The following is a 12,935-nucleotide window of genomic DNA, read 5'->3' as shown; positions in this document are numbered from 1 at the left end:
CATCCCTGCATATAAATCAGCATGTCAACCTGCATGGGAGTGAAGCTAGACAGAGGCCCTTCTTGGAAGGCAACCATCTTCAGAAATCAAGTGGCTGGCAGTAAGAGAGCAGAAGGCTTTGCGGGGGGGGGGGGGGAAGAGTTGTGCTGCTCTATTTATATAATCCCCCCCGCCCCCCGGGAAGTCTGTCTGGTGCATGTGCTGTTGTCTTTTAAGCATCTGGTTAAGAATGTAAGAAGAGCCTGTTGGATCAGGTCTCTATGGCCCATCTGGTCCAGCATCCTGTTTTTACAGCGGCCAATCAGATGTCTATGAGAAGCCTGCAAGAAGGACCAGAAGGCAACATCACTCTTCTCACTTCCCAGCACCTGGCATTCAGAGGTATCTTGCCTCCGAGAATGGAGGTACAATGTAAACATCACAGCTAGTTGATTTTTAAAGTGAAATGCTTTTTTAAATGTTCTGATGGGAAAGGAAGCTTATACGTTAAATGCTGTAATTGAGTCACCGAAGTTGGTTTTGAAGGCATAGTGAATTTGGGCAGTGCCTTTAATTGTTTGGGGAGGGCATCAACAGCATTTTAATTATGTAATTGTATGATGTTAAAAAAATATTACTGTGAATTGCCTAGGCTATATTTGCACGGAGGGCATTAAATAAAAAATAAAGTGATAGTCCTCAGCATTCAAAACATAAGGCAATCCTCTCCACATCCAACTCATTACAATTGAGGTACATTCTGGATTTTATATTATTTTTAGACTAAGTGTCATCTTTGTTAATTAAGGCGTTTTGGTGCATCATGCATGAGGATAAGACTGGGATAATAATTCTAAATTTCATTAATAAACAATAAAAACCTAGACATGGGGATTTTTCAGGTTTCTGGCCATTCACAAAAGAGTCTAGATAGCTCAGTTAGTTAGAGCTTGGTGCTGATAATGCCAGGGTTGCAGGTTCTATACCTGGGACAGTTGCATAGTCCTGCATTGCAGGGGGTTGGACTAGATGATTCTGTGGGTGCCTTCCAACTCTGCAATTCTATGATTCTACGATCACTCACAAGAGGTGCATGTGAAGTGACATGCTTGTGATATAGCCACATGCTAAGGCGGTTGCATGCACAGAGTTCTGTGCAGATCGGTTTAACCTTTCAGCATGCCACTGCTGCCACCGCCAACAAAATAGGCTTTGTGCTGGTATGCTAAACATCCCAGGTGCGCACTGAGCATTTTCTAGACACAGCCACAAAGAGTGGGGATTGTGCGAGAGGGCTCTGATCTTCTATCCGCATGCTGAAGCACTGTTGGTAAAACCAACTGTGCAAGCCTATACATGCTTTCTTAGAAGCCCTACCAAGTTTGGTGGGGTTTATTCCCCAGTAATGGGAGTTTAGGATTGCAGGCTTGGGTTGCGTCTGCGTGTAATGGCTGAAGGTGCCTTGTGATTTGGCTCTGGTAGTGTGGCACATGGCTCTCAAGCATCTAACATTTCTGTGACATTGCTGTTTGCACAAGCCGTGACAGAAAGCGTTCGGGAGAGGTTGTTTCCTTTTGATGTCTCACAGCAAGTCGTCCTTTCGTACTGGTGGCCGGAATCAAAAGCCCTGTGGCTCAATAAAGTGACCCTTTTGACACCCGCCTTTTGTGTGCTTCCACCCGCACCGCATCCCTCCCCAAGAGTTTGTATTTCATCAACCGTTTCCAAGGATTGTGAGTGCGCCCCACACATCTTCACTGCTGCTGGAGTGTTCAGAGCCAACAAACAAAACACAACACACCATTATTTGATTTGAATGGCTGTTGGGCTATATAATGGGGAACAGAGGAAACGGGGAGAATAAGGCCTTGCTATTCAGACAAGAAAAATCCCCAGCACCGTGTCAAAAGACTATGAAAGCGCTTTCTGGCTTTTTGCCATGGTGGCCTTTAACATGATAAGAACAGGGCGCCACAACCTGCCAGTCATGAACTTGCATGTAAAGAGGAGGAAATTAAAGGTGGGCTCAGCATTTTAATCCAGCGTACAATGTCATTTCGGTGGCAATTAAAAAAAAAAAAAGATGCAATTTTAATTTCTCTTCAGAAAGAAAGGAGAATGTCTGGATAGGGATGTAGATAGATTTTAACTTTTCACCAGTTTCAGATTCTCTTTATCATTCCCAGCCTCAGTGCCCCTGCTCCAGTTTTCACCTCTTGTTACGATGGATTATTGCCAGGTTGAAACTTGCAAGGTTAAAAAAGCATGGCAGATCAGCTTCTTCTGCTTAAAATATTTGGAGGTGATCCAGGCACCTGATGTCATTCTTAAAAAAACTCATTGACAAAAGAGTAGCTTGGCCGAATTCAGAGGTGGGAAGCCTTCTACAGCCTGGGGGCCGCAGGCCACCTTGGCTTTTGCTTCATGCAGACCCAAGTGAGCCTGAGCTTCCACAGCCATTGCCCGCCATGAACCACCATGAGCAGGACTGGCTGCAACAACAGCAGATATGCTTGAGATAACATTTTATTCTCTTGCTAATTATTTGTATTTTATATTTGACTTCCTTTAGTCATGTTTTATTTTGAAATGTTTAAGGAATTTTTCTTTTCATTTTTGGTATCTTTGCTGTGTTAAATGCGCATTCCGTGGATGTAATTCTCCTTTGTCATTTTTTTATTTGGAAATCTTTAAGAGAAGATTTTAGTCTCCTGCTAATTTTGTTGCTTTGGATGTGTACTTTATGTTTGACTTTCTTCAGTAATGTTTTATTCTGGATTGTTTCATCTGGATTTTATGTTTTAATGTATTATATACTTTGGATTTTATGTTTTAATGTATTATATACTTTGATGTTAGCCTCCCTGAGCCCAGTTTGGCCGGGGAGGGTGGGATATAAATAAAATTATTATTATTGTTGTTGTTGTTGTTGTTGTTGTTGTTGTTGTTGTTAAATATTTTAATTCATTGTGAGATTATTATTATTTCCTTAAAAATATAAAGTGGTATAGAAATTAAATGAAAAGTTATAAAAATAAAAAATGTATATTTCCCTTCTCCACAAGCTTCTGGGGACCACATGCAGCTGGTGGGCATGGCCAGAGGAAAAAGAAGGTGGAGCAATGACTAAATTTGTTTCTGCAAGCATTCTCACACCCCACGCCATCCTCTGGGATAGCTCAGTTGGTAGAGCATGAGACTCTCAGTCTCAGGCTTGTGGGTTCAAGCCCCACATTGGGCAAAAGATTCCTTCATTTCAGGGGGATGGATGATCCTTATGGTCCCTTCCAAGTCTACAATTCTATGATTCTATTATTCTTATCCAGGGAAGCAAGAGGGATTGTCAGAGTTGAAGGACATATTCCAGCCAGGCAAAAGCACTGGCGGATGGTGTGTACCAGGGCCAATAAAGGGTGTGGCTGGGGAGAGTCCTCAGGGCCAGATAGAGAGGTGTGCAGGGCCACATTTAGCCACCCAGGCCTGAAGTCCCCCATCCCCAGTTCTTCAGATGCTCCTGAATGTCAGCATCTTTGGTGCATTTGTGCACGTGGCATTTCTGGGTGCAATTGGGACTTCCTCCAATTCAGCCTGCCCAAACTGGCCTCTCCACCGGTTGCATTTGTATTGTTGAGGCTTCCTTATCTCAGCCTCCATCATCAAGTACAGGTGGTTGCATGTGACCTGGGCTAATATTTAACCATTTAAAACAACAACAACAGGTTTCGGCTTGTTTTCCTCTTGTAGCGTTCCATCGAGTGAACCGGGACGCTTCTTCCTTTGGGACTGCTAGTTCGGCTTTTGAAATCCAAACCTGCATTAGCAGAGGACCTGGAGCAGAAGATGGTGTTCTGCAAACAGTGCTCTGTGGAATTCTTAATCTCCACCTGGACAGCCACCAGAACAGAGGTCAGTTCAATATCTCATCGGAAGGTCATCACCTTTAACAGTTGCTGCTCTCCCGTGTCCATTCCTTCACTATTGCACTATGTGCAGCATGCAGGGACCGAAAGATGGCTGCATTGCCGGAATGTCAATTTGTTTCTTGCTGTGGCCTTAAAGGCATCTTCCTTCGCATTGAAATCTACTGATTTCTGGTATGTCTTGGATACTCAAGAAGACACCCCGAGACCCCAATACACTCCTAAGATACAGTGCACTGCCTTATATCGAGGCAGACTATTTGTCCATCCAGCTTAGTGTTGCTCACTACAGGCCTTTATGGTGCTTTCCAGATAATGTGGGACTCTTCACTCCCATTATCCCTCACCAATGACTAATACATGTTGAGACTGGTGGGGTCCACAACAGTTAGAGGAAACTACATTGGTGCATTTGGACCACCAACAGTTCTCCTAGTATCTTCAGAATGCAAAGCATACGCTCTTGTCACTGAACCAGGGGTGCCAACTTAAATAAAATATTGAGGAGGCCCAGGTAAGCCCCACATCACATAACTGATCACAAGACACAGCACACACACACACTATTTGAATGGCAATGCCCATCTATTGGGGGGGCCCTCAGTCCTCTCAAATATTTTATTGGAGGGGGGCGAAGGGACCTCAGCCCCTATGAGTTGGCTCCTATGCACTGAGCTAAGGTTCCCCATCCCTATTCATGGCTATGAGCAACAGCTCAAGGCACAGGTGTAGCCATCAAGTAAAACAATAGAAATAATTAAGTGACCAATCACGTAGGTTCTGCCCCCCCCCCAAAGTCCTGCCCTCCCTAACAAAAATCCTGGCTACACCCATGGCTCAAGGCCTCTTCTTTCTCAGGGAAGGCTTGTGTTATTGCAATCATTGATCAATGACTACAGTACCAAATTATTATTATGCTCACCCCCAGATTTAACACCGCAGGTAGAATGTTTGTTTCACCAGTTTTCAATGGGATCAGTTTGCATACGGGACTGCCACTCACATATTCAAATGTTGAATGAATCCATCAAACGTTGCATGTATATGTGTGAACCAACCTTCAGTTATCAAACTGGGGTATATCTCAAGGTGAGAACACAGAATGAGGTGTGCATCAGGTGAACAACCGGCTCCCATTCTCCCATACTGCAGCACTCTTCACCCTACTGTCGTTCCTTGATCAGCCTAGAGGTTGAGACTCTACATTGAACTGTGTGAATCTTCTGCTTTTATGGGGACTATTTCTCACACCCCCGTTATAAAAGCTCAAACAAGAGCTGCCCCTCGCTAAAGAAGGTTCCTGTTTGGCAATGGTTTGATGCTTTATTGATCAGATTATTTAACAGAAAGCCCTTGCTAATAAGTAAAGCACAAAATCCTGTCCCTTGGGCTCGTTGAAAAATGTGGAGGAACCAACCAGGGCAAGTGAATATTTTTAGATGTTACTATTTCAGGTCAGAGCTTCTGCTTTGGAGGAGAAGCATAACTTGAGAGGGCTGATTTCAACACATTGGAAAACATTGCTTGGGAGGGACACTTGGACATGACAGGAAAACATCTGCACAATTTGGGGGAGGGTGCAAAGGGCAGTCCTCCTTGATGCAGCTGTGTTTCTGAGTGAAGAGCAACTTAGGAGCCACCTTGCTATGAGATATCCTTTGGTGGCATATTTGAGACACTGTTAAAGGAGAGAGAGAGAGAGAGAGAGAGAGAGAGAGGGATATTTTGATTTTTTCCAGTCACAAATGACAAAACCTTTTGTTTTCCCGCTTTTGCAACTGATGGGAAGTGATCCCTGAGTGGCCAGCTCCTTACCTCTCACCCTTCCTCTTAAGCAGCGTTTCTCAAAGTGGGCTATACCACCCCCTGGGGGGACACTGGAATGATCCAGGGGGGCAGTAGTAATTGCAATTGGGAGGGCACTGAATAAAAATAAGGTGGGTGGAAGCATAAAGAAAGAGAAGACAATTAAACAACTCAAATTTGTCTTCCTCTTTCTGTTTGTTTGCTTAAAGAAGGTAGATTTCCAGGGGGCGCTGAGTATTCCCCCCCCCCAAAAAAAGGGGCAGTAGGCCAAATAGTTTAGGAATCTCTGTAAGCAAACCCTTTCCCTAGTATAATTCTCAGTGGTTTTAGCAGTTTACTGCAAAATGCTGAAGAATTGCTACATGAAAGGAGGAGGCATTGCATCCATTTCAAATGCCTGAAGCCACTTGCTCACCTGTTGGTGGCCCTAAGCAGCAACTTGAAATAGTATCAACAGCCCTGTTTTCCAGTGACTCCTTGGTATCCATTCTTAATAGGAAATTAAACTTATTTTGCTTTGGAGAATGTAACGACAAGATCTTAAGGCCATATCTCAGAACAGGTCAAAAGTGAGAGCGATACGGCAGTACTTTAACACTGGAATTTGAGCTCAACTGCTTTGTACATAGAGCTACCTCTTATCATACTTTTCTGTCTGGGTAAAGAGATTCTCTCTCTCTCTCTCTCACACACACACACACACACGTGCATACACATCAAAAAAAGAGAAATCATTTTGGAGGAAACCTCTGCTTTGGCAGATAGCTGCAGCGCAACTTAGTTATCAGCATGTTGGGTTGAGCTAAGCTGATTTTTTTGGCTCCCAGTTGTCAGCGAGTTCAGTGCTGATGCTGGGAAATCAATCAAAAGGACAAACTGGATCTTGTTGCTTTTCTCCACTCCCACCCCCACCAAAAGGATGTCAGACCTGTTATTTCAGTTTAGTTAAAGACAGAACACAGAATCAACATCCTCCAGAGAAAATGCATTGAAATCAGTTGGCTTGTTATCTTCTCTTACTCTCCCAGGAGCACAGACATGTCTCCTAGGCATCTTGGATTCTTAGCCTAGAGCAGTTAGGACTTGCTCTCAAGATGAGAACCATTCATAGCAGTCTGCAAAAATGCTGACCCACACTGACTTCTCCATGTGGCATTGGCCTGCACACAGCTGCCCTCAGCATGTGGTGTTTGTGGCTGGAAGGGTGTTCAAATAAGTCCCTGGTTAGAACCTTCCTGTTGCTTTATATAAGCTTCAGAATGCTATTGTGTAGAGGTTAAAAAAAGGGAAGGCACTGTAGTAGTTCTGTGGTGATGGGAGGAAACCCTGAAGCATTTGCTCTAAAAAAAAAATACCAGACGTACGGTTGATTGAGTAAACATACCAGGAAGAAAAGTGGACAGCTTGACCGAAGCAGGAGGGTCAAGAGGCAACCAGGAGTCAATCTGCAAGCTGTGTGCATGTCTTTTCAAGAGCAAAGGTGGAAGGGTAAAACCAGAGTCACCCTGCTCCCCATCTCCTCCTGTTCATGGGTATGTGTTATGGGTGGCTCCAGACTATTTTGTGGTAGAGATCCAAGTGCACACCTGGAGCAGTTAAAGCCGATTAAATTATTCTTATTTTTTAGAAGACATCTGAAGGCAGTCCTGTTTAGGGAAGCTTTTAATAGCTGATGAATTCTTGTATTTTAATGTTTTGTTGGAAGCCGCCCAGAGTGGCTGGGGAAACCCAGCCAGATGGGCGGGGTATAAATAATAAATTATTATTATTAAATTAGTATTATAAAGGGCTCTGTCAACCTCATGCAACAAATCCATGTTGAAGAAGAATAAGACTTTTGAAGGGGACTGGGGAAATGCATCAAAAAGTGTGGCATGAAGAAATGGCTAACAAGAAGATGTATGAATGCCCCACAAGTGAATTCAGGACAAATGTTTGTTGTTGTGTAACTGCCCTGCAAGCAAATCAGAATGAAAGCTCAATAAAGACAGGATACAAGCTCAGCTACACATAAGTGTTGTGCAAACCAGTTAGGAAGGATGCTCAATAAACATGTCATCTGGGGGAGCCTCCTGCCTTTATCCCATTCCTTCTTTAAAGAGTAGGGGGAAGATGTACCTTTGGTATTCAGCCATTTAAAAAATCACATAATAAATACATACCATGTGCATTTCAGTGTCACAAGGGGTAGAGCAGAGGTTCCTTGCATGAGCCAAGGGAGTGGCTTGATTTTGAGAGCTCTGCATTTCTGCACGTAGGAATGAATTGGCCCTAGACAAAAAGTGCCAGAGAGCTCTTGAAAGCAATTAAGGGTGTGCTAGGCATACTTTGAAAAGATATTTAACAGGCATTCATGCCAAACACCAGGGCTATTTTTATAGGTAGCAGTCTTTGTTTGTGTGTGTGGTTTTTTTTTACAGGTAACTTTGAAATGAAGGTGTGCCTCAAGTCAACCGCAACCTAAGTGAGGCCTCATTGCAGTGGGTGAGCTGTCTTCGAAAACAATGCCACCCTTTAAGGTGTTGTGAACTTGGAGCTCGTCAAATTCTTCTGGTGAGGACAGAGAAAGGTAATGAGTGTTTCCCAAAGGCAGAAAAGATTACGCATACAACTTGGAGACTATAGGAGAATGAGTCTATGGGGCTTGAGGAGAACTAAAAGCAACTGCAAAAGATATCCTTAGGCCTATTGAGTGGCAGGGTACATTAACCTAGGACCTTGGTTGGGTTTATGAATATACATAAGGCTGTCTTCTAAAGAGACAAACCAAGCTTTCCTAGCTTAATGAAAAGGTCTCTGACTTCATGTTGTCTTGTTTTGAAGACCATTTTCAGTTGTTTCTGTACTGTTTTGAAAAACTATTTTAGCTTGGTTTTTTTTTAGCTTCTTTCAAGGGCTTAAGTCAACCAGAAGTGCCCAGGAGCAAACCTGAGTGTCTATATGCAAGGTATGTGCACTACCACCTACCCATACCCTCCAACATTTTCCCGATGAAAAGAGGGATGTCCCATTCCATAATAAAAAATATTACTATTTATACCCTGCCCATCTGACTGGGTTGTCCCAGTCACTCTGGGTGGCTTCCAACATATATAACAAACATAATAAAACATTAAACAACTTCCCTATACAGGGTTGTCTTCAGAAGACTCAGGAGTTGGATAACTCCATACCATCCAACATTTCTCCTTTAAAAAAGGGATGTCCTAAGCTAAGGAAAAGGTAGACATTCCGGGATGAAATCAGAAACCAGGATGGCTTCTGTAAATCAGGGACTGTCCCTGGAAAACAGAGACACTTAGAGGGTCTGCATACCTTGAAGCCTCATTGTGCCGATTCCCACTAGCACAAGTATTTAGTTGAATCCAGCCCTCTGTGTGAACTCGTTGTGAAAAAGTTTAGAATTGTGGCATCAGTAATATGTCCGTCCCCCCAATGAATAAATATATAACTTATTGATTTGGGAACTCTCTTATTCCATACAATAGTGCTCTGTTAATTAAACTTTCCATCACTTTGAGATATTCTGTTTCTGGTGTAAAAAACCTTTCCTAGTTTGGGTGTCTTAAAACCTTTCCTAGTTTGTATTAAAACAGTTATGGGTGTAAAAAACCTTTCCTAGTTTGGGTGTCTTAAAACCTTTCCTAGTTTGTATTAAAACAATTATGGGTGGAAAACATGTATGGCAGCAAAGAAAACAAAACAAAAAACACCCTCCACACACACACACGCCCAACCACACCACATTTAGAAATATCTGAACTTTTTATAGGCTTCTGAAGGCAATTCTCAAAACAAAAAGGAAACAGGCAAGGGCACATTCTGCCTTGGGGCTCTCTTCCCTACCCCCTTCTTGGCAGTGCAGAGGACTCTGTGCTGATATCTTCCCAGACACTCACTCCTTGATCAGATTGACCTGAAGTGATAGGGACCCAGCTTCCTATTTCAGGCTCCAGGTACCAACAGTGTGCATGTAATACATCACAACACACTGTTTTGTTGTTGTACATTTGGTTTATTTTGTATATTTGGTTGATTTCTCAGAAAGCAAAGGCCACAATTCAGCACAGTGTACTGTGGGCTTTCAAGTGAGAGATGTTGTTCATTCCTAGGCACACTTTCTTATAAATACATCCCACTATGTTCAGTGGAGCTTGTTCTCAGGAAAGTATGGTTAGGATTGCAGCCTTGGGCTTAAACTACATACATGTGTATGTGTGCTAGGATCAGGATTCAGCCTTTCCACCCAGGAGCTCAAAGCAGCATCCTCATAACAACCTTGTTAGTTAGTTAGGTAAGTACTTACCTTAATTAAAGAAAAACACACACAGCTGCACTAAAGGACTGGTGGAAATCTCACCTCTTTCATTCACACAATGGGTATAGGTTTAGGCCAGAGATAGGGAACCTGTGGCTGTCCAGATGTTGTTGGAATCCACCTCCCATCAACCCCAGCCAGCATCGGATGAGGGGAACTGGATTCCAATAACATCTGGAGGACCAGTTTCCTTACCCCTGCCTGAGACAAAGGCACTCTTTGCTTGAGAATCTCATCTCTAGTGTGAGGATAGTGGTGGTCACATAAATGAACACATATTGAATCCTACCCGCTTTGCTCCAAGGTCTGAGGGACGGATTTTTCCACTCCTAGCTTTGCCGATTGCCTTTTAACTGAAAATGCCGTATATGGATCCTTCAATCTTCTTGCCTTCAAAGCATATTTACTGCCACTAACTACAGGACCTCCCCTCAATTTGTTATTACTGAGTTTTCATTAGTTTTACTACAATAATTTATGTGGACCACTTGGAACACTCTATTAATGAAAAGGTAGAAAGGTCTGATAATATATTTTATTTTCCATTTTAAATTATTTGTTGTGTTTTAGATTGTGGTGATCTGCTCTGAGATCACTTCTGATGAGGGTCGGACATCGGTCTCTAGATAGATAAATAATGATGATGATGATACAAGTAATGACAAGTAATTATCATTACTGTATTAATGTGAAGAGATTATATTCTTAGCATTATTCAGGTGGTCGCTGCATGAGTTTTTGCCAAAACTTGCTTGGAATTTATCTTGCAGTCTGGGTGATGGGAGAATATTGCTGCTTTAATCACAAGGCAGTTGTTTGGCAGTAAGCAGCTGTTTAACAGCAAATCACTCTGGCAGCCAAACAGCTGATCAACAGTGACAGCAGCACCAGCACCATTTATTCCTCAGGCTGAAGGAAAGTTCAGACCTAAGACTGGAGCAATGTTTGTGCAGTCAGGGACCATAGGCAGGCATCTTGCCGCACTGCATTCAAAGCAGCTGCTCTGCTCCTGCTTAAATATGTTATTGGTTCCAATACTCTGAGTAATATTAGGTTTCATTTTTAAAGTTTCCTACCTGGACGCAGGTGGCGCTGTGGGTTAACCCACAGAGCCTAGGACTTGCCGATCAGAAGGTCAGCAGTTCGAATCCCCATGAAGGGGTGAGCTCCCGTTGCTCGGTCCCTGCTCCTGCCAACCTAGCAGTTCGAAAGCACGCCAGAGTGCAAGTAGATAAATAGGTACCGCTCCGGCGGGAAGGTAAACGGCGTTTCCGTGCGCTGCTCTGGTTCGCCAGAAGCAGCTTAGTCATGCTGGCCACATGACCCGGAAGCTGTACGCCGGCTCCTTTGGCCAATAAAGCGAGATGAGTGCTGCAACCCCAGAGTCGGCCACGACTGGACCTAATGGTCAGGGGTCCCTTTACCTTTTACCTGGATGTAGAGCCTGTCGTGTCCATACTCCTGTTTTCTTCCAATTTCAGTTCCTGAATCTGCTGACAACACTCAGGTTCCAACAAAATACATAGTCACCATGTGCTTATTTGCAAAATGGTCCCTAGCTGACAGCTAGAGCAGTGACTCCTTAAAAAAAAAAAGTTCAATTCCAGACATTCGGAAAGGGATGTATAAAATGCATATGCTTTACTTAAATGTGTGGCTTCTGTTCATTATCAGTTCTGACTGGTTGTTGACTGTCACTGCAGACATCTGATTGTTTCATGAAATGATGGTTAGTTAATGAATGTAAAAATAAGCATCAAATATGGGTGACAGAGAACAAAACAGCAAGGATGGGAAGAAGCACAAAAAATCCTGCCTGGGCAGCCCTGCCCTCATTGTGGAGATATGCAGTGTCACTTTAAATGTTCGGCATCAGGCAGAAGCTGAATCCAGACATGCCAAAGAGGCAGTGTGGTGTAGTGGTTAGAGTGCTGGATTAAGACCTGGGAGACCAGGGCTTAGCCATGAAGTTCACTGGGTGACCTTAGGCCAGCCATTGGCTCTCAGCCTAACCTACCTCACAGGGTTGTTGTGGGGATAAAATGCAGAGGTGGAGAACTATACATGCCACCTCGAGCTCCATAGAGGAAAGGTGGGATAAAAATGCAATAAATAAATAAATAAATGTCACTGCTGCCACAACTTTCGAGGTGGGGGTAATGGTTAAGTGCAACATAGTATATCCAGCAGATTTATCCATTTCTTCAAATATATACCTTTAAAGGAACCTTTCTCACTCTGTTGGTTTCAATTCTGGCTGTTAAATCTCTACGTTACTTCATTCCACAAGCGAGGGGCTACAACCGGAAAGGCCATCCTGGTGGTGCCATATCCTGAAGAATTCCCTCTGGTGGTAACCAGGGTGTTATGAACTAGGAGGAGGAGGAAGATCCCAGCAAGGGGTGTCGCTGGGATTGGGGCTCACTGGGGCATGTTGGGAATGGGGAAGCTGAGGTTGGTGTAGGAAGTACTCACTGGGTGATGGAGAATGGTGAGGGGCTGGAGGTCAATGCACAGGAACCAGATCAGCAGGACCCATTACCAGAGCCAGAAGAGCCCCTGTCTCCACAAACAAGGCAGACTGAAGCATAGGGAGCAGCAGAAGAGACTCTCTAGGTAGGAGGCTGGGGCAGGCAATAACCCACAGCCCAGCTCCCTAGCTGGCCAGGCTCACTATGTGATTCCTCAGCTGCAGCAGGCTCAGAACAGGTGAGGATCACATGCCTCGTTAAGCCCAGATGCTGCAATCAGCATGTAGAATACAAAGATGGAAGCAGAGCTGAGGTGCTGTGTCTGCTCAACTGTCCATGTTGAGGGACTTGGGTGCTTCAGAGTCTCTATGGGATTGTGCTTCGGGTTTGGCCTGTATCCTCACTCCTGGACTTCAGACTTGGCAACTTGGACTGACCCTG

At 43.8% G+C, this 12,935-nt stretch overlaps 1 long non-coding RNA gene across 3 annotated transcripts in view; it reads left to right on the top strand.

Annotated features, from left to right (window-relative positions):
* The window catches only part of LOC310764990, a 48,926-nt gene that overhangs the window by 21,014 nt on the left and 14,977 nt on the right, over positions 1-12,935 (top strand). Inside the window, exons 3-4 of one of the 3 annotated variants that reach the window (XR_014549394.1) lie at positions 3,724-3,885; positions 8,126-8,274. This is a non-coding gene — a long non-coding RNA (uncharacterized lncRNA). The remainder of the gene's footprint in view (positions 1-3,723; positions 3,886-8,125; positions 8,275-12,935) is intronic. The other 2 variants (XR_014549396.1, XR_014549395.1) reach the window with 2 other exon arrangements.

This window comes from Podarcis filfolensis (assembly GCF_964270895.1).
Source record: "Podarcis filfolensis genome assembly, chromosome: 6".
NCBI lineage: Eukaryota > Metazoa > Chordata > Lepidosauria > Squamata > Lacertidae > Podarcis > Podarcis filfolensis.
This window is presented reverse-complemented; position numbering and strand designations above follow the sequence as displayed.